The following is a 23,036-nucleotide window of genomic DNA, read 5'->3' as shown; positions in this document are numbered from 1 at the left end:
ATAAAACTTGAGATGCACCAATCGATGGTGGCTGGTGACCCGAATCGGCTATGACCGGTGACCGGCCCATCAGTGTCTGGTTCTGTGCCTGTCAAATTTACACGGTCGATACAGTGCTCATGTACTCGTTCTCGTCAAAAGAAGGCGCGGATACTCAAACCCGATACCAACATATTTGTCACGTAGTTGCGTACTTGACACTCCCAAAAAGAGCGAAAGAAAGAGTGTGGGCTTTTTTTGGAGGTACTTCAAGGTAAAGAAGAAGATGAGGTGAATCATTTATCTGTCGCCTGATAATATTCCAAAATTCTGCAGGCTGCGTATCAGTCGCTGTCAGAAGAGAATCTGCTCTGGTTGTTCATCGTGAACGAGCTCCTCTCGTCTCCTCCTTACGAAAGGTTTGACTCTTTTTTTGGAATTCGGCTCTTGACGAGTCACTCAGTGAAACGAGTCGTTGGATTTGATTCATTTGATTCAACGCACGGTGCACGAAAGTGAGAAGAGTCGGCCATTTATTATTATTATTATTTATTTATTTATTTATTTATTTTTGCATGATTGCAATGTATTTTGGAATGGCAAGTACCATATAAATATAATATAAATGCATATTTGTACTTAAAAGTGAAAGAGACTTTTATTTGAAGTTTGAGCTGGACATTTCGATGTTGGTTATATTTTATGTCCTACTAAGGCTCTTACAGGTTGTAACAGAGTTACAGGTTAAATTAAACTGAAACTTGGTGAAAGTCCAATTTTCAATTTTATTGGAATTCAGTGACCCTTCCATTTTTATTGGAACTCAGGGACGGTTTGATGTTCTATTATTGTTCCATAGTGAATAATGAACAATAACGAATCACAGTGTCAAAATCGGCAGTCTCACTATTGTGGTAACTGATAAACTGCAGTGTAGTCCGTATGTGCATCTGCCCAGTCACGTGATCAGCGTGATCAGATCACATGAATGTATTTGTCATTGACGTACAGCAAATATACCAAATGAGACCAAATGATAAAAAAAAAAAAAAAAAATTGTATTTCACTGATCACGGATATAGACGGAAAAATGACCGGGCAACATTATAAAAGATAGTCAATGTGTTATTATGAACATACAATTGAATGAAAATCTGATTCTGCAGGTCAGACTTTAAAAAAATCAGAAATTGGAATCGGCCAAGAAAATTGCTATCGGTGCATCTCTAGTTGGTGAACATGTTTTGTAACTTAACGAGATGATGCATTTCAAGGGGTATGTTCTAATGATATGAATTTGTATACTGTATATAGTTAGCCATATTGGCTTGCGTACGATGTGGTGAGCCTCGTTACGAGACGGCTATGGTGTGAATAACTGATGGAGTCATTTATCTGCAGTGACTCAAACACCACGGAGACTTCCTGTTATTCTATTGTCGTACTCAAAATATTTTCCCAAAGTTGGCAGATCTGCACTAGGTTCGGACTCGGTTGAGGCAACTGGATTCCACACAATTTATATCCAATTGTATATGAAATTTGCTGAGAATTAAGACTGATATTAAGAATTGGGCCATAGGCGTACAGTCGTCATTCATTTTGTTTTCATGAAAGGAATTCCCGACATCAACGCTGTTCCAGCCCGACCGTATCTTAGAGTCTAAAGTTCAAGTGCTCGAGTGGCAAACAAACTAAAATGAGAATCTCCTTGAGTGTGCGCTCTTGTGTTACGCGTGGAGTCCAACATTGCACTCCAATACAAACCGTCACGATGAACAATTGACAGCGTCTGCTCTGTACAGAACAAGCTTTTCAGAGGGATTCAAGTATGTCTCTTTAGCCACAATATCTATTTAACATCAAAGTTGCGTGTTCAGTTCTGTTCAGCGCAGCTCCTTCAATATACGACTCATTCGCAAAGGACGGGTTCCCCCTCCACTTTTTCCACTTTGTTTTACGTCACAGCCTGACGCTAAAATCGACCAAATTCATTTTTTTCTTCATTCATCAAAAGGAAATACACCAAAACCAAAACATTGCAAGTAAATTATGAATAAAAAAAACTGAAATGTCATTTACAGACCCTTTAGAAACTTTACTCGGTACATTGTTGTGGTGTGGGGATGGTGTGGTGAGCACCCACGCCTGACCTGGATGTAGGTGATTGGGATCAGGGTGGCTGCATACCTGTTGCTCATCGGTTGGTCTAACGAGCAACAGGTAAAACCCCCATCCCCACACACACTCAGGAGAGGAGCCCGTGTCATGACACGTTCGATCCGTTCCTGGGCTAATTCCAACTAGCCCACTCTCTACAATAAACTGGTGTTAACAACCCCCTGTCGTCTGTGTCTCTCTGCCGGAGGGCCCTGAAAATGCCACTGGGGTGGCGGGTGGTGGCGAAACTGCCACAATTGTTGATCAGCGTTTACAGCTTTAAGTCTCTGAATAAACTGTACATGCACATTTCTGTGTGATTATAGGAAACAAAACTTTTTTTTAATTTTTTTTTTATTTTAAATAAGACTCCAGGGCATGTAGCCGTCATTCATTGAAGCTACAAAATTGTGTATCATAATAAGTTTTTGTTTCGTAAATGCATAAATAAACACCGCAGGAAGATGATGCGTGCTGTTCAGAACAAAGAGCTGCCACTGCTGCTTCACGCATATATTTGTGGGTGGGTACCACGCAGCGCTCTGATGCGCTTAACCACCCCAGAAGCCATTGTTTTCAACAACTTTGTCAGGGCAAACATCCTTCCTTTCATGGGAAGGTTGAGCCACACTCTGATATTTTTAGCACTGAGTCAATCGAAGGAAGTCTGCATTTCTGGCCATCTGCAAGGCTGGCAGATGGCTCAACTTATTCTGAGTTTGGTTTGCCTTCAAAGTTTTTGAAATCCAAAAGAAACCAAGATGTCTGCTTTGTCACTGAAGCCGCTGTCTGAGCGGCCCAGCACCTGCCATTGTTTTAAAAAAGGTCTTGTTTGGCGCACCGGAGCTGGATACATGCTTCGAAGCAAAACAAATTGGGCATCGCAAAAAACAATGTTACTTTGAACAATCTTCAGGATTCGGGTAATCAGTAAGTATCTCTCAGGTGCTGTGAGTGAAGGGCGGCGTTTAATGTATTCTGAACCTGAAGGATGATGCAGTTTAAGACCTTGTCTCTTGTTATTGACATGAGAGTGAATACGTGAACAGGAAATGGGGAGAGAGAGATGGTGGAGACTTGTGGTCAGATAGTGGCCGAGGCACGAGGACATCAGGACTTCTTTGGATGCACTCAACCTCGAGAAATGGGCGTCCTTTTTAATCCCTGTCATCTCATCGTCTCTCCGCGGTGAGACGTGACGCGAAGAAAACGGGGGGAAGCTGGAAAGACGGAGGAAGTAAATGTGCGGCTTGCCCTCCCCTGCCCACTCGATCTGGCAAACAAAAGCTCATAGTTTTTTGTGTTCATGGAAGTACCGGCACAAACGTCAGAGGCGTGCAGACAGAGCCTCAGACAAGAGACGCACACGCGCACGCACACACACACACACACACGCACACACACACACACACACACACACACACACACACACACACACACACACACACACACACACACACACACACACACACACACACACACACACACACACACACACACGCGCGCACTCACTCACTCAGCTGCTCCTACGGTTTGGGCTTATTTGGTTTTATGGAGCCAGTGGGTAATAAGGACGTGTATCACTGGAAATATCGTCGTCTGGTGTGTCTGTTTGACAGCTACCAGATGATTATTGCTTTACCTTTCAGTGCCCGTCTCTGTGCTGCCTCGCGGAATTTATCTTGTGTTCCTTTCACATCCAAAGAATGAACATATCTCTCTGTTCATCTTTTAACTCGCCCCGACAGACAGCCTAGGATCCCTGCTATTTACACAGGCACCGCAGGTCATCTTATCCGAGTGATTTTTGAAGTAGGAGTTAAAAAGATTTCTCCCGCGTCATTGATGCTTTGGAGTAGGTATGCCGTGACAGTATGAAATATTTCTTGCCACGATGAAAAGCAACCTCTAACTGCGGTACTGCGGTGTACCTAACTTCTAACTTTTTTCTTTTTTCTTTTTTTTCTCTTGTCAGTCAGTGGGCATACATACAATAAGAGGATAAAACAGATAGACGCTGACAAAAATACACATTTCAATAAGGAATTATGAATAAGGGGAATCAGAAATTTGTTTTTATAGATGTGAATCGTCCGCGCCCGGACACGAACGTGAAAGCCAAGCTCTCCGTGCGCCCGGATCGCGGACAGCCGTGCCCCGTTCATATTCGCATTGAACAGCTGAATCCGCTTCGGCTGACAAAATTCGGAGTCGGGTACAGCCCTAGAAATAATTCATAATCGGACACACACAAAATAAATCCCAGATATTTTTAATGGAATGTCCCTCCCCCTCGCCTGCAACGCGCAAAGCTGAAGTGACGAGCTGGGCAACTGAAAAGTTTCTCCAGAAGTCCTTGAACATAGGATTGACAGTCAATGGTGATAACTAAACAATGGTTATTGTGTTTATATTTCATAAGCAAAAAGCAAAAAAATGTAATACATAAAAAATAAACAAACAAACAAACAAATAAATTAACAAATATATATATATATATATATATATATATATATATATATATATATATATATATATATATATATATATATATATATATATATATATATATATATATATATATATATATATATATATATATATATATAGGGGTGTGAGGATGGTGTGGTTTGAGCAGCCATACCTGTCCTGGGTCTAGGTAATTGGGGCCCAGGATCAGAGGGACCTGCAGCTCTCTGCTCTCTGTGCCGGAGTTCCCTGAAAACACCACTGTGGCCGTTTCGCCTGCCACACACCACCCAAGTGGCGTTTTCAGGAACCTCTGGCACAGAGACACAGACAACAGGGTTTCAAGACACAGTTTATTGTAGAGAGTGGGCTATTTGGAATAAGCCCAGGAGCAGATGGACATGTGTCATGACAGGGGCTCCTCTCCTGAGTGAGTGTGGGGATGGGGGTTTTACCTGTTGCTCGTTGGGCCAACCAATGAGCAACAGGTAGTCAGCCACTCTGATCCTGGGCCCCAATTATCTAGATCCAGGACAGGTGTGGCTGCTCAAACCACACCATCCCCACACCACCTATATATACTGTATATATTATATGCGGGGATGATGGTAATGAGATGAATACCGCGGTGATGTCACATTGCGGTATTGCGGTAAATGTATTGCGGTAATGCGGTTTTTGTCGCAGCCCTACTTTGGAGTAAGGCAGACTGAAATGGAGGCTGTTTTTATCACGGCTACTCTGGTCTTTGAATGGTTTGGCCATACCTTAAGCGTTTTCTCTGTCTAGACACTGCTGCTGAATAATACAGCACAACTTTTCAATCCAGTTCCGTGAATTTCTCTTGACGGCAGTTGTGGTTAATAGTCCCACTTTAGCGTGGGTGGTTTGACGGTGGCGCTGGCGGTACAACAATGCATGGCCATGGTTTCAGGGTTTTCCTGCCTCACTGAAAACAGGCCCACCTTCTGTGTATTCATCCTTCATCTAGAGACAGAGGGGAGAAGACAAAACAGCAAATGTGTCTGAACCAGATAGCACTGGAACTCATAGAAATGCTTGGACGCCTGAACCAGATGCCGCCGATTGTGTTCAGCGTTTCATGTTTTATCTGATTTTGTTTAAACCTAGCAGTGAATAAGTCAAATATATACATGTATTTACTGTGTATATATATGAAGTATATAGACAGTGGTGACTGGTGGTGATATTGGGCAGCGGAGCTAAATAAAAGTCGAATACCTCTCACTAACCCACTCTGCAGAACCTCATTTCAGATGGCCTTCTATCCAGTTACAGCAGTGAAACTATGGCTCTATTGATCTCGCTATAGGGGGTCGCTCTAAAACTCAGCTATCCCAGGATTCCATCTCATTCCATTCCAAACTCTATTTCACACACACACACACACACACACACACACACACACACACACACACACACACACACACACACACACACACACACACACACACACACACACACACACACACACACACACACACACACACACACACACACACACACGTATAAAACATTTCTGTAAAACTCATACAAAGTAAGTTGTAAGTCTCTGGTGGTTCTATACAGAGGTAAAAAATCCACAGTATATTATTCTGCTGTGCCTTTTGACCTGGAGTGGTGCCATTACTTTGGGCCATTACTTCTTTCTTTTGTGGATTGAGAATGAACCGAATTTACACCGATCAGCCAGGACACCTTCAGAGGTCTTGTGGAGTCCATGCTTCGACGGGTCACTGCTGTTTTGGCGGCACGAGGGGGAGCTACACAATATTAGTGGTTATTAGTGGTGGTTCTAATGTTGTGGCTGATCGGTGTAAATGAACTAGTGGTGCGCGCACACACACACAGGCACACACGCACACACTTAACAGAGATACTGTGGGGCCTGTCCCAATATCCACATGTGCAGTCTTGTGGACTTCACCGTTCACATGTCTACAGGCAGATGGCGTGCTTGGCTAAATGCGCTTGCTGATAATCACATTCGTCTGAATAACAGGCTTGGCCAATATCCTGAATGTTATATCGTGATGCAGTCCCGCCAAAATATTGCGGTATATATGCGTAGAATATATATATAGATATATATAGATATTTGAAAAAAAAAAGGAATTTAACTTTTTTTTGGCATTTTCAGCGTGATAAATACGAAGTGTGGCGTGTGAGCGTGTCTCACGGTCAAAGCGTGAGATTTGGCAGCTCTGCGAGTGACAGCGAGCTGCCTGACAGGCTGCACTGAACATCTGCTGTACTCATACACACAATTATATGAGTGCACACACCCACACACACTACTCTCAACAGTTGTACTATTTAGCCTAAAGAGAGATCTTGGCTCTCAGCAACTTTAGATCCAGACGCTTGTACACAGTTCAGAGTGCAGCTACACAGATCAACAGTGAGGAGCTAGGCATTATTGGAACAAACCACTATACTGTATATATATAGAGAGAGAGAGAGAGAACTCAGGAAGAGAGGAGAAGGTCAGAGAAAGGGCGCGGACACTTTTCACACCTTGTCAGATCTCACCTTGGACTCCTGTCTGAGGCTCTGCTGGACTCGACGGAACATGTTATGGCACCTACAGGAGGAGATATGGTTCACTGTAAACTACGCTGTTATTCCATGGCTGTGTCTACGGGGGTGGTGAGCTATTCATAGTTCTGCCGCACTGACTCTTATTGCACATCTTGTTGTTTTTCACAAATTTCATGCCACATGCACAAAATATTCATAAAAAATAAAGAGGACCGGCTCGATTCGGCTGCGTCATAATTCTCATTCTGTAATGTCCAACCCAGTATTGCGGCATGTTTTCTGCCATGAGTTCTCTATCTTCTCTTCTCTATCTCTAGGTTTGTGTTATTAAAAATAAAAAGTTAACTTTGTAATTTCGCTACCAAGTCGAATGCGGAAATGGGAAGGCGGTGCTGTGTCGCCCTTCACGTGGTTTAGATTATTGGAGCGGTCACGGCGGTGGCCTCCACGTCCTACACAAGGAGCGGGCGTAGCTCCGGCGGTGTTTTGACGCGCGCGACCCTAAATGGGCCTCAGCACACCTTTACAGCACCGTTCCACCTGTTAACTTTGACGACAAGTGCGTTTCAATTCAAAGAAATGCATTTCTTGCTTCAACGCCGCCAGGAAAATGTTCCGAGCGGGCGTTGACGGGCAAAACAGAGTGAGGGACGACAGATCTTGATGAGATTGATTTTTATCCAAAAGAAAACATTTTATTTTCCGAAAAGTTCCATTTCCACGTCGCAGTCATTACCGCCATTATCCGCCGGAGAATGTTGTGCATTTTTCGGAGCGTCAAGTTTCGGAAAAAAAAACTTGTAACTTGCATGCGGAAAGGATCTCCCGTTCACCACGCGAACAGTGACGGGCACCAAGCAAGCACGAGTGAGAAAATATACATAGAATAAAAAAAAAACGTATTATTCTACTTATTTTGGGATTCTCAGAGTGAGAAATATATACATCCACATACATCCTCTGTGTGCGCACAAGTGAATTAGCTTCGTCCGTGCGCTCTGCTGCTCCGTCGGTCACTCCCCATTGCCCCCCGGATGGACGGACGGGAGAGGGGAGGGGAGGGGGGCAATATTTCGATACTGTGAAAATATCGGTGGTGGCAAATAATAATAAATGCATTTTCATTTATACCTATTTGATGTGACCAGTAACAGTTGGTGTATTGGATGTCATATGAAATGCAGAGACGGAGCAGCTTACCACCTCTAGACTGTCTCTTTGATAAACTCGCCCATCAGCTGGTCCTTTCTTTGTGACCCCGAAACGCAAAAACATACGATTTTTCTTTTTTTGGTTTGAATGCGCTGTAAATTGTCTGGGTAACGTGTCCCCAATCTCTTTACTTCCACTTGTTGCTTTCATTTTGTCAGCAGTCAGTGAAAGCAATGTGAGCAGCCACTGCCACGGCGGAGAAACTGTTCAAGTTTCCCGAGGTTTCGCTCCCGGTAGTCCACAGCCTCAAAGCCTCTAAATGGTGGTAAGCCCGGGGTGGGAAGGCTGGGCTCAAGGTCCCGGGGGCACGCAGGGGGCACGCAGGTCCTGGAGGGACGGAAGGTTGCAGCCGCTCACCTTCTCCCCGGACCGAATGATGCGCTCAAGTCTGCTGTGGTCCCTGGTGGCAGCAACGAAACAAGACGGCGATGGAGGAGGTGAAGATGGAATCAGTGATGGAGGTCTAAAAGTGTGGCATCATCGTCGGTGGCGGGATGAATTTCTCCACCCGCCGCAGGAGGAACGTCCTCCGCCGGCCCTTCCTGGTGATGGAGTGGATGTTACAGTACATGCTACGCTTGACACTGTAATACACTAATATGGAGATGACTGGGCTGTAGCGTGGGGCTGAAATGAGGAAGACTCACAGCCTCATATTAATCGTAACCTTAACCTAAAATTTCCCACGACCATTTGGCGATGCTGTTCCGCCATCTGTCCGCAAAATTCAATACATCTAGAATATATCTACCTTGGTCTTTGCCACCTTTGTCTCTAAATCCCCCCCCCCTCCCAGAAAAAAAAAAAAGTTTTAAAAGAGTCACATATCCAGAAGCCCAAGGAAATGAGTTTTCTCATTTCAAGGTCGAGGTTACAGCGTCGTCCTACAGAGACTTTGCCACCAGATGAGCTTAGCCACAGACAAATGATTAGAAGTGTCACTTTGATGCAGGTCTGCGGTGAGGACCTTGGACGTCTAACATCCTCCCACTTCGGAGTGTCTCTATAAAGGTATTGAAGGAGACAATCAGAGGTTACTCTACTAGATAGCTGTCATTGCAGATATATTCAGTGTTTGCCGTGGGGCGCGGAGTTATTTATGGGGTTGCCGGGCTTGGGTTGACAAGGAGTGCAGGGCCGAATAGCAGAAAAGACACTTCATTACAATCAGGGGGTTTAACTTCCCCGTTTAGTTTTCCCAGTGGGGGCAATGGAAATTGTGAGCGGCCAGTGGATCGAATAGACGGTTGTGTGATTCCCTGGGGACGGAAAGATTACTCTCCTTTAATAACCAAAACAACAAAGTCTACAACATGGGGAGTCATAAACTCACACCTCAATCATATCTCCTCCTTTGCTGGTGCGGGTTCACCTGCTCTGGCTAAGTGCCCTCCGCTGAATATATTTGCATTTAGTAAAATCTTTCGAAAGGGGGAGTGAAAGAGCTCCGATTTAGAGAGGAAAAGGGAGCAAAATGTGTTTACCCAAGGCTGGCTTTTGCGCTTTCTCTCTTCTTTGTTGTCTCTCTCCATCTCCCTCTCTCTTAGGTTATACATTCCCTCGAGGGGACATTGATTTGCTGGAGGCGAAGCAAGCTCCCTCCTCTGGTCGCACGCACAGGGGGCACACGCACGCACGCGCACGCACGCGCACGCATGCGCACCCACGCACTTGGCAAATGACACACACACAAACACACACACACACACACTCGCACACACACACACGCATGCACACACACACACACATCAACATACACACCAGTCAATCAGTCAGCCCGTCTGGGGAGAGTATCAGCTGCAGGACACAGGGAGCTGCCTGACAGGCTTCAAGCTGCATGGAACATCTGCTGTATGCATACACACAATTATACGTGTACACACACCCACACACACACACACACACACACACACACACACACACACACGCACATCTTTGCATACACACACAAAGTACTTTCAACACCAGTTCCTTGATGTCTCACAGTTGTACTATTTAGCTTAAAGTTCCATGTGGGATGGAGTAAAGAGGAGAGGAGCAAGAGGAAAGAGGAAGAGAGAGAGAGAGAGATAAAAAGAGGAGGAAATACAGAGATAAGCACGGAGGGAGGGAGACTGGAGGAAAGAGGGAGAGAGGGAAAGAAGGAGCTGGAGAGAAGTACGGTGAGATAGAAAAAACGGGGAAGGCGAAAGGGAAGTTGAGGACTGGGACGCTGGATGCACATCATCCCTCTCAGCACCTTCACCTAGGGAGAGAGTAATCACCCCGCTGAGCGAGGATGGAGGAAGGAAGGAAGAGAGAAAATGCAGAGCGGATAAGGTAACTCAGGAAGAGAGGAGAAGGTCAGAGAAAGGGCGCGGACACTTTTCACACCTTGTCAGATCTCACCTTGGACTCCTGTCTGAGGCTCTGCTTGACTCGACGGAACATGTTATGGCACCTACAGGAGGAGACATGGTTCACTGTAAACTACGCCGTTATTCCATGGCTGTGTCTACGGGGGTGGTGAGCTATTCATAGTTCTGCCGCACTGACTCTTATTGCTATTATTGCACATCTTGTTGTTTTTCCCAAATTTCGAGCCGCGTGCACAAAATATTCATAAAAAAATAAAGAGGATCCCGACAGATGCGTTATAATTCACATTCTGTAATGTCCAACCCAGTGTTGCGCCATGTTTCCTGCCATGAGTTCTCTATCTTTGTATTTTAAATATTATATTTGTGTTATTAAAAAAAAAAAATTTGACTTTGAAATTTGGCTTCCAAGGGGAATACGGAAATGTGACGGTGGAAATGAGGTGGTGGAAATACATATGGGCCCAAAGTAAGCAGCCAATCGGTGTTTACGGTGCTGCGTTGCCCCACACATAGTTAGAGTTATTGGATCGGTCACGGCGGTGGCCTCCACGTCCTGCATAAGGAGCGGGCGTAGCTCCGGCGGTGTTTTCACACGCGCCACCCTAAATGGGCCTCAGCACACCTTTACAGCACCGTTCCGCCTGTTAACTTTGACGACAAGTGCATTTAAATTCTAAGAAATGCATTTTTTTGGCCTCAACGCCGCCAGGAAAATGTTCCGAGCCGGGCGAAACAGAGAGAGGGACGAGAGATTTCCATGACGTAGATTTCACCCGAAAGGAAACATTTTATTTTCCGTCGAGCAAGTCAAACGTCGCGCTCAGAAAGTTCCATTTCCATGTCGCAGTCATTACCGCCCGCTGCCAGAAAATGTTGTGCATTTTCGGAGCCTCAAGTTTAGGGGAGAGGGGGAGAAAAAAAAAAAAAAAAAAAAAAGTGACAAAAAAAAGAATTGGTCTGGACGGCGGTGGAGGAGGTTTTGATCCGTTTGTGTGCTGAATCTCAATATCTGTTTTCGGCGACAACACTGACCTCTCCCTCTTTCCCCCTTATAGAAATAGTCACAGAGGAAATTACATTTTGTCAGTTGGGAAGTAGTTTGCCTGTTGCTATGGTTATGGTGCTCTGCCCGCAGTGTGCCTCCCCCATCCTCCCCCGTCCTCCTCTCATGGCCATTGATTACTATGCAGAAGACGACAAGCAGTCCGAGGGGAGGGCAGGCAAACACTCGCCGGTGTCCCAGTCAGTCAATATACAGAAGACGCTCAGCAAAAGAGACAGTCTGTCTCTCCCACTGTCCCTCTGTCATTTCTCCTGCTTGCCCTGCTCCTTTCCATTCCATTTCTTTTTCTTTTTTTTTTTTTTTCCCTTTCCCCCTTTCTCAATTCCACCCCATCTCCCGTTCACAATTTGCACGGTTGCACAGTTTGAGGTCATTTACATTCGTTTTCTTGTCGATGCGGGGCGTATTCGGAGGCCTCCGACCGGAGGGCCGACTGTCCTCGATGAGAGTGAGCGACAGAAATGGAACTTGAGAGTTGAACTGTTTTGAGCTTAAACTTGAACCGTATCTGAACTGCCTTGTTATTAGCTGCGATAAAATTGTTTTATTTAGGTCCCAAATCAGCTTACCCTGAGTTTATTTGAAGGGATGCAAGACAGGGATGTAGAAAATCCAGCTGACACAAAGCATCTGTCAGGCTTCTGATTTTTGCCTCACGTTGTTGCGTTGGTTTTATGCAAATATTTTTAAACAATAGTCATTGTCTGTAGTGTTGGGTTTTAAATTTTTTTCCATTTCATTTACAAGCAAAATGTTTCTATTCAAATTCCCCCATCCCCATTTCAGAAGGCTTAGACCAAGCTGGCAGAATCTGTTGACAAGGCATTTATTTCTCCCTGGTCTGAACACAAACCTGCATATGACGGGCCGCATCAGGATTCACTACATTACTGCTAAAGTGAAGAGTAGTTGAAGTGAAGCTGTACACCGATCAGCCACTACATTAAAACCAGTGAGAGGTGAAGTGAATAACATTGCTCATCCAGTGGCACCTGTCAAGGGGTGGGATATATTAGGCAGCAAGCGAACAGTCAGTTCTTGAAGTTGATGTGTTGGAAGCAGGAAAAATGGTCAAGCGTAAGGATCTGAGTGACTTTGACAAGGACCAAATTGTGACGGCTAGACGACTGGGTCAGAGCATCTCCAAAACGACAGGTCTTGTGGGGTGTTCCCGGTATGCAGTGGTTAGTACCTACCAAAAGTGGTCCAAGGAAGGACAACTGGTGAACCGGCGACAGGGTCATGGGCTCTCAAGGACTCACTGATGCACGCTGGGAGTGAAGTCTAGCCCGTCTGGTCCGATCCCACAGAAGAGCTACTGTAGCACAAATTGGTGAAAAAGTTAATGCTGCTATGATAGAAAGGTGTCAGAACACACAGTGCATCACAGCTTGCTGCGTATGGGGCTGTGTAGCTGCAGACCGGTCAGAGTGTCCATGCTGACCCCTGTCCACCGCTGAAAGCACCTACAATGAACACGTGAGCGTCACAACTGGACCATGGAGCAATGGAAGAAGGTGCCTGGTCTGATGAATCACCTTTTCTTCTACATTATGTGGTTGGCCAGTGTTAGGGTCTGATCCTATTTACCATTGGGATGTGGGATGTGCTGGAACAACAAGACCGATCCATGGGGGCCTCACCTCGCTACTTACAGGACTTAAAGGATCTTAAAGGACAATTTCAGGCTGTCCTCTTCATTTTCCTTTCTCTGTCTTGAAATGGCCGACGGCATTAAATGTATTATGGGAGAGACCAAGGCCGGTGGAATCAAGGGAAAGTTAAATACTGTGACCCATCAATTGAACAACTCGGCAAAGAGAATGAGGAGAAAACCGGAGAGGGAGGAGTAAAAAAGTGTGTGTGCAAGACGGAAAGAGCGAGACGGAGGGAGGAAACCTTATTTTCCCGTTGTCTCATCCTTTCAAATTTTAGGCCCCTGGTTATCAGTCGTGCTTGAATCAGGAGGGTATTTAGACAGTTCATTGCAGAAATGGTCAGACAATGTAAATCCCGGTGTGGAGTTGAAACAAAGCCTGCGATCGGATGAGGGAGATACAGCACAGAGTGAAACGTACAGACAGCCATGTCTGCCCACGCAGTACTGCGGTACGTACTGCAGCTTATGCCAAGGCCACAGAATGGCTCTTTCTGATTGGCTGGCAGGCGTCCGCCCAAACCATCTGTCGGGAGACCTCAAACACTGATCTGGTCAGCAGTTAAATCAACACCTGAAATCAGCGCTCACTGATTGTAAAATTGAGGGGGAACAATGCTTGGGGAAACTGGAGGGAAAAAATATACATCCTCATTGTATTCTATAAATGATACTGTCCGAAAATCTGAAGGGCTTGGTTAAACCATTACATAAAAATCTCTCTTTAAGTGGATTAATGACTCACAATGCTAATGTTAGTTTACACCAACTAACCTTTTTCATGTCCAAATAATGCTGACTCAGTAGTGACCCTGAGCCTGCAATATTAATGCGTAATTGTTATTACTGCAATTGTGGAGATCAGGGTCCTGTCTCAGTCACAGGGATCTGCCAATGGAAACAAATTATGAAATTCTTTTGCGAAGATTGTATTGCCGAATAATTTTTTCACATCATAATCTTTATTGAAATATTATTTATGTTATTTAATTGACAGCTATTAACTGACATTTCTAGTATGCACGTTTATCTTTAGCCATTATTTAATGAAACTAAGATAAGATCAATACCCACATTATTTTATTGCACTCTTGAAAGCGTTGAATGTTTTGACGCGCCTATTATTAGCACCTACTAGAAAAAAAAAAGAATGAAAGTAGAATCAAATCTAGTTGGTCCGTTGTATTATCAACCTTGCAAAGTCTTCAGATCAATTACTTTGAACTTATCTTGGCTAAATACAGCCTCAGTCACGGCTGCGGTGCCATCGGAACCCCGCGCTGACGCCCTCGCTGACGTCTGTGACCTTTATCTCCGCCTTCCTCGTTTCTCCACCGGCGGCAGATGGACAGGCCTCGGCGGTCCTCACACCGGCCAGACGCTGTGTAACTAGGTGTTATTTTCATGGCGACAAACGCCGGGACAGCTCCACTGGTGAGGGGAAAGCCTCTCACCGCTCACACCCATCTCAACAAAATGAGGAAAACAATTCCAAAACAACTAGACCCTGTGATGTTTCTCCCATGCGCCGAGTAGTTGTGCACCTGCGGACTGGAAACAAGGGCTACGAAGAGGATCGCAAATATTTTGTAATCTTTCGCAGAGGGACGAGTGTTAAAATATGAAGGTGACGTGAACAATCACAGCATATTTGGTGTTTGGCCGCTTGAATAAAAATGCTGAATATTTGGACACAATATGACGACGCTGCTTTTGTTTCTTCGTTAACTATTCCAGCGGCCTGCGCCTGTCTGCAGTATACAGTGTTCCTGTTCTGTGGGAGCGAACGTTTTTTTTTATTTTCTATGGCGAAGCTGAACTTTACAGGAGATATTTGTTTAGCTTTGAAGTGGAAGTGCATGTAGGTTACCGAGCAACAGCCGAGAGAAAACACTGATGGAAGACGGCGCAGATTGAAGAAGAGAAAAATAGGAAAGGTGCATTAAAATTGTAGACTTTTTGGGGAACACAAAATGTGGCATTGAGATTATTAGCATGTTCCCATATTTAAATGCTGTTTTTTTTTTTGTCGTTTATTACTTTAGATTCTTGCTGTAACATCTGCTTCCAATGAAAGTGTCGTCCATAAGCGATGTTTTAGCGCTTCATACATTTACTTTAGGGCTGCAGGACGTTAAAAAGATGTAATAAAGAAATAGATCTACCAGTGTCCTGCTACCCAGCCATCTTTTTACCGAACAGCATGGATGGAGCAGGTGTTAGTGCTAATTGGAGACTATATGTCTGCTCCCAAAGATGACGTGGATGTATTTCCTGCACATAAAGGATCGACTGTTCAGTAATAAAGTGGTCTTTTCATCACCATGCAGTTTTGTAATTGGATTTTATGGAACTAGCATAAATCACAAAAAAAATATATATAGAAGAAGAAGAAGAAGAAGAAGAAGAATCTTTAATTGTCACACAGCACACCCTGCTACAACACATGCATGCACACACACACACACACACACACACACACGTACATGCTTTGGATGGTGACTGGTGAAATGAGGCTTCTGCGTTTAACCCATCCTGGCTTGTCCTTCCTCCGGGGGCACAGCCAGGAGCAGTGGGCAGCATTTGTGGACGCGCCCGGGGACCAGGTGATGAGTGTCCATCGCTGGTCAGACGATGATGTGTGCATGTTTTTGGGGGGGGTCCTTAATGACGTGAGGTGGAGGAAACCCCATGTGAGCACGGGGAGAACATGCAAACGCCACACAGAAAGGCCACTATATATATATATATATATATATATATATATATATATATATATATATATATATATATATATATATATATATATATATATACATATATATAATGTGTGTGTGTGTGTGTGTGTGTATATATATAATCTCCTGTATAGGGACGTACCACTGAGCCCTCTCTTGTGCCCCCAAAGAACAAATATTGCTGTTCTCATAGTAAAATGAAAGGTTATTCAAATATAATATAACTAACTCTTAATACACTAGACTACTATAAGTGTAACTATACTATATACAGCAATTACACCACTTTATTGCTACTTTATTATCCCATTCTTGAATCTGGGTTCAAAGTTCAAAGTGTACTTTATTGTCAATCGTACCATGCAACACGTAATTACACAGGGGATCAAAATTGCGTTTCCCCATACTCCAAATGTGCAAGTAATATTTGTAACACACAACATATAACATGAAAGTGCAAAAAGACAGCAACAATAGACACAACAACACAACAAGACTAAGTACAGTCTTAATATACTCATGTTGAGTTTCAATTAAGGTGATTTTGGCAATTTTGTACCTAAATGTAAAAATGTCTTGTTTTATCCTAAATCTTTATGTGATTGATACATTTTTTGATTAATTGGTCATTGTAGGTGTTAATTTAAAGCCTTCACTCCACAGTGAAAAAGTAAACATTAAACCGTTGAACTGCTAAAAGGTGGAAATATGAATTGAAACCAAAGCTGAATTGAATTCAGATGCTTTACCACATATGCAGACCCCGTCCCACCTCTATGGAGCGATAAAATGACTTATTTCACTTTCATTATAAACCGAGTGAGGTTATTATCCGACTTGGTCTTTATGACCACTGGTTGTGATGGAGGCCAGTTTTCGCAGCGGATCACCACCAAACCATTACAGGCATTCGGTCTATCAGCACAGGGATTCAGCTATCAGCTCCCTCTCCTCCATTTGCATGTTTCTACCAATTTTTATGAAAAAGTCTTTATCCCCGCACATATTTTTTAGTCGCCTCACTGGGGCTACTTCAGTTTAAAATCTTGTATGTGTCCATCAAAATCCTCATTACTATTCAAGCATAATACATTTTTTATCACTTGACAAGAAGAGACTAATTGGCAGACTTTTTTTCCAGACTTGTCCTTTCATGCTTTGGGTGAAAACATATGCGCTTGTTTTCTCACATTGAGGATGTATATAAATATATAATGTCATTCATTTCTTTGCTCAACACTGAAAGAAAACATTTGACACAAGCATATATTGTCAACTTTGATGTTGAAACATATGGATGACAACAAAGGTTCTTTCCCTTCTTTGACTCCTCATGTTTGTCTGTTTGGTGCCAGCTTGCCAAACATTGATATATAATATTTACTTGTTTAACGTGTATACAGAACAACACATTCCAGAAGACAAACATACTGACAACAGTATAGAGCAGGATATTTGCTGTTTTATAAATCTCATTAGCTAAAATCTTAATAACTTGTTAACCGGCTGCTAAATATTTCCACGAGTGTTATTGCGCCTCATAAACATCACCGCTCGTAAAAGATAGAAAAGACTATTAAGAACCACGGACACTCTTGGTGGTGACAGCTGGACAGGTTGTATACCAGGAGTTTTACCACACCCAGCTGCTGCAGGTCTGCCCCCAGTCTCAGGGTTTCTCTCTCAAGATGGAGAATTGTGCAGCTGAGGAATATGCTGTCCCGGTGAAGGTCTGGAACAACTCAGATGGTATGTCCTGTAGAGTGAAGAGACTCTGGGTGGACCTGGATGCTCATTAAAGCGCTTACAGGTGTATTAATGGAATGTCAGCACCATAGACAGAGACACTATCCTCTGTGGCAATGTTATAACTATGTTATTAGGACTTTGGGAAATTACTCTCAATGGTGCTGTTATAAAGTGATTTGATGTATTTATTTAGAAATTAAGGACTATGGAGAGTGCCCCACTGAGGGGTGGATCGCTGTCCAAATTATCTTCTTCTTAAGGTTTATAAATGAAATTACTCTCCATGTTGCTGTGGTAGCGGAGTTCGAAGGATTTATAAAGAAATTACTCTTCACCAGGGATGGACTGGTAATCTGGCATACCAGCAATTTCCTCTGTGGGCCGCTGCACCTTGGGGCCATTATAATATTCAAAATAGATAAATTAACAAAAATTGTCCAAGGACTGGTCCATAAGGCAGGGACAGCGGCCCATTGGTTCATTTCCTATGTTGCTGGGTTGGTCCAATCACATCTCTTACTAGGCCCCACCCCTCCCCCTCTGTCCTCTGTTTCTTGTGTCAGATGCCATGGCTCAGAGCTCCCCAGCCCCCCCCCCCGATGGGACGTCAGGGCCAATTTTTAGTGCCAGTCCAGCCCGGCTAGCCACTGTGTTGTTATAACAAAGTTCCAAGGATTTATGGAGGAAAGTCAGCACCATGGAGAGCGCCTCACGAAGCAGTGGGTCACTGTCCAAGTTTTACTTTTAATTTCGAACTCGAGTTCTTACTAACGTTTTAAGCAGTCTCCAGACAGCTTCACTGAATAAAGCTGAAAGCCCTTTTAAACCAACCAGGTCTCAACTTGGCCCTGACAGGCTGCGATTGGGCCACTCGGGCACCCATCATAAGGCCCCGGTATATATACTTGGTCACCGCCTATCATACCTCTTACCTGCTTATTTAGCTCTCCGCTGTTGGAAGCAAGCCCTCTATGACGGAAACAGAAAGAAAGACAAGGGAAAGAAATAATTATGTCGGCTGCGGACTTGAAGACATGTCATGCGGCGGGCTGCGGCATGCACATGACCTGCAGGGTCGCTGTCTCGGCTATGCACAAGCGGAAGGGGCGCTGTCAGACCCGTTTTTCTTCATCGACTACTTGAGTCTGCCGCTGGAAGTCGTCCGCCATCAGGCCGACATCTTCGGTTCCCTCCCAAGTCGTCCCCATACTGCCTAAAAGCCTACGAGCATCTTGGGGGAAGGGGAGCGTGGCGTGTGGACGGGGCAAAGACGAGGAATTGGCTCTTCCATCCCCCAGCCTGAGGCCACGCTCCCCTGCCTCACTTGATCTCAGCATCTGTGCCAGGGGGATCAGGAGGAGTTGGACATGCACCAGGAGTTGCGGTACTTCCACGCAGCGCAGTGTGGGTTCCAAGGCAGAGGAGGAGGGGGAAGGCGAAGAGCCAGGTGAGGAGGCACATGGTGCTGCTCACGAACCGTCCCAGGGGCCTTTTCACCAGGACCTGCTGCCTCTGGAGTGAGCTGTGGCCAAGCTGGCAGACCTCAAGCCGGCTTCTCCCTCCTTGCTGTCCGAGGCGTATTTTACGGAGGCTGGGGATGGACCTCCCAGCCAGCGTCCCCTTCTGGTGCTGGAGGATTTTACTAAGGAGGCGACATCTTCTTGTGCTTCTCAGAAGACGCGCTCCCCTATCCAGGCGTTTAGTTTGTGGTCGACCCTGGACCCTGAGCTGGAGTTGGGAAACCTGGCTATGCCCCCCCCTGGAGGAATTGGTAGATGCCCACCTGTGCACCTCCCTTACTGCGTAAAAGCCTCAGCTAACGTCCACGGCGTGTAGGCTGACGGCGAATCTTGCGGAGAAGTGCTAGAAAGCCACGGGGCAGGCTGTGGCTCTGCTTAATGTCTGCCTGCTGCAGGCCTAACCATTGAGCTAGAGCCCCGTCCACAGGGTACACTTGTATGTGGCGCTTGGGAATGACACTGTTATATTGAGATCATACTCAGTTTCCTCCAAGGCCTGCATGAAAAAGGCTTGGCACCGTCCACCCTGAAGGTGTACCTGGCAGCTATATCGGCCTGTCATAATGAAGCGGATGGCGAGGCAGTCACATTTTGGCATCCAGGTTTATGCAAGGCACCAGCCGGTTCTGCCTGTGTGTGCGGTCGCTGATTCCGAAATTTGATCTGGTTTTGGTGTTAACAGAGATTAAAATTGTTGTCGTTGAAATCAGCACTGCTGCCGGCACTTGTCTTGGCAAACGTGTGGGAAATCTGGCCACACTGTCGGTTCACCAGTCCTGCTTGGTGTTCTCTATGGACAATCGAAGGGTAACGTTGAAATCCAATCTGGCGTTTCAGCCCAAGAACGTAAAAGCAGGATTTAAATCAACCATGATTGGTCTCTCTTCGTTTTCTCTTCCCTTTTGGTCAGAGAAGGGCGAGAGGCTGTATACTCTACCCTGCCACCCTCGGCGGGCACTCTTGGTCTATGTGGAGCACATGCGCCCTCAACGCAAGTCTAACCCACTGTTTGTCTGTTATTGATCGCAGACAGTTATACAGGGAAACCCGCGTCCAAAGATCGTCTCTCTCACTGGATAGTGAAAGCAATTTCATTGACGTACGCCTCTGTGGGGCCCCAGAGGGAAAAGCGCATTCTACTAGGGGTTTGGCTACCTCTTAGGTGTTGTCACGTGGGGTTCCAGTCGAGGAGGTGTGCGCCGTCTTGGGCTACCCCACACACGTTCACCGGATTCTACATGTCTCGACAAGATGGCATCAGCACTGGCGCAGGCTGTTAGCCTACGTACAGAGGTACCCTATGCGGTTGAGACTGGTTATAGTCAGCTGGAGGGCGAAACCCCACCCAAAAGCATTGCGGCGGATCGTGGGGAGTGGTAATATAATTTACCTCTGCATCCTATGAATGGGTTCTTATACTGTACACTGGGATTGGGGTTAGAGGTCACATCTGCCAGTTCGTCCATAGAGTGGACTACCCAGACCCTGGGTTCTATGTCTCTGCCTTTGGGGGCTTGCTGAGGACACATTGGTTCTGACCTTGCAGTCTGTGGGTAGGGTGGTGGGTACACAATATGGCATCGTAAGAACTCGAGTTTAAAATGAAGTAAAACATTTGATTTGTGCCGCAACCCTTTTTTTTAATGAATAAAGAACGAGAGTTCTTACCAGTGGCCCTAACTGACCAGCTCACCCGAGAGCTGAATATGGGGTCCGAGGAAGTATGACAGGCGGTGATCCAGTTTATATACTGTATAATAATAATATTCCAGAAGCGATCTCGGCTCCGCACTCACAGCGATTGGAACGATCTCTGCTCCGCTGTGCAATCAGAGGGATCTCCACTCCGCTGCGCATCCATTTTTCCCGTTTCTCCAAGCAAATAAAAACGTGTGTGTGTTTTTATTGTAGATGTATATATTTTCCTCTGTTCCTAATTGAATGAAACAAAAACAGCCCTGTGCGTAATGGGAACAGTCACTGTCTTACACCCCCCCGTCCGCGAACATTTTCTGCCCTGTGGTCCGGTCCGTGATAACAAAAAGGTTGGGAACCCCTGCCTTCGTGGTTCACTCTCCATGGGCTGATATAAAGAGTTTATCATGGATTTATAAAGGAAATTCAGCACCACGGAGAGTGACACACTAAGGAGTTGGTTACTGTCCATGGTGCTGACACAAGAAGTTATAAGAAATTATGCAGGAAATTCAGTGCCGTGGAGAGCAACCCACTCCCTAGTGGGTCACTGTCCATGGCGCTGTTAGAATGATGATATCAGATTTTTTTTCAGTCTTCTCCACGCCGTAAACTGATGAATGAAATGTGGGTTGTTTTTTTTGTTTTTTTGCCTGTACATTGTTCGGAACACATTATGAAGCGAAACCGAAATGTGCCTTCTGAGCACAATTGACATTTTATTGAAGTTGTTGTTTGGAAGTAGAAAAGCAGGCTTTAAAATGTCATTTAAAATGTTAAGTAGGCTCATGCAAGAAGAAAATACGATATTTAGCCATTAGACTGAACAGCTACTCAAATGATCATGTCCTAATGAAGAGATCAACGTTAATGTTTCTTTGTAATGCTCTTGGAACAGCATTTGCAATTTCTCCTCAAGAAATGTGTGGACCTAACTTGGTAAAACATAAGCCTCGATGAACAACTGGATCCTCTGCGATGAAGTAGATGACGATTTTTCACTGTTCTGAATCGCAAATGAGCAGGGTTGCTTTTTAAAAGTTGAGCCAACATACAGATAATCCTATCATAATTCAATGTGTAACCGAGAAATTGTCTACATAACCCGAAAATATAAATAAAGATACCACGGGCGTTCATTTTTAGTTGTGAACTTCTTGTGAACGTCTTCTTCTTGAGTGGAACTTTTGCTTCAATGCTTTCCAGAACAGAATGCGTTTTTTTTTTTTTGGGCAGAGTGACTTGGCTGTGTTCTCAGAAATAGCAAAATGTACAGTGACACTGGAGACTGTGGATTTCTTTGAGCAGCAAGACCTTGCTATAGTTAGTAATTTATGCGGTTACTGCCAGAGGTTTCTCACCACTTTTGCCGAAATGTGGCCGGGTGTGGGGGCGGAAGTCGTTTTTAAAACTAGGATGTGGCTAGTGAATGTTATCAGAATGGGGAGGAAATTAGAATGTGTAAGTGTTTAACGTAATGTATATTCATCACAGCGATATTTCACACTGAATTGAATTAATCATCACAGTTTGTGGAATAGTTTCTGGTAGCAAAGTAAAGCCATCAAAATACCTTTACATGAGTGAACCTTGAGAAGTGGGGTTGGCCATCGCCGTGTTGCCGCCCAACGGTAAAAACTGCTTTGTCTGCGTTGACCTTTGAAGGGACGGTCCAGAGTGGAGGAAGATATACTCTGAGCTGCGACACGACATCCTATTTGATTCAGCGATGCTCTGCCAGAGTGTAATTTACAGGCTGTGTGGTGTAATGATGTAGTTGGCGAGTGAGCTGACCAACCAACTCTAGAGCTTTGGGAGCGGCGCCTCCTTCTTCGCAAGGGCAAGTAAAGAAACATTTCTCCGCCAATTTCA

General features: G+C 44.8%; 1 protein-coding gene across 1 annotated transcript in view; it reads left to right on the top strand.

Moving 5' to 3' along the window:
• Nucleotides 1-23,036, top strand: part of ccser1 (coiled-coil serine-rich protein 1) — a gene marked incomplete at both ends in the record, with an annotated part of 146,193 nt that overhangs the window by 21,887 nt on the left and 101,270 nt on the right. The window lies entirely within an intron of this gene.

The sequence above is a fragment of the Zeus faber genome (genome assembly GCF_960531495.2).
Source record: "Zeus faber genome assembly, chromosome: 7".
NCBI lineage: Eukaryota > Metazoa > Chordata > Actinopteri > Zeiformes > Zeidae > Zeus > Zeus faber.
Note: the sequence above shows the minus strand (reverse complement) of the source record. Positions and strands in the feature narration are given on the sequence as shown.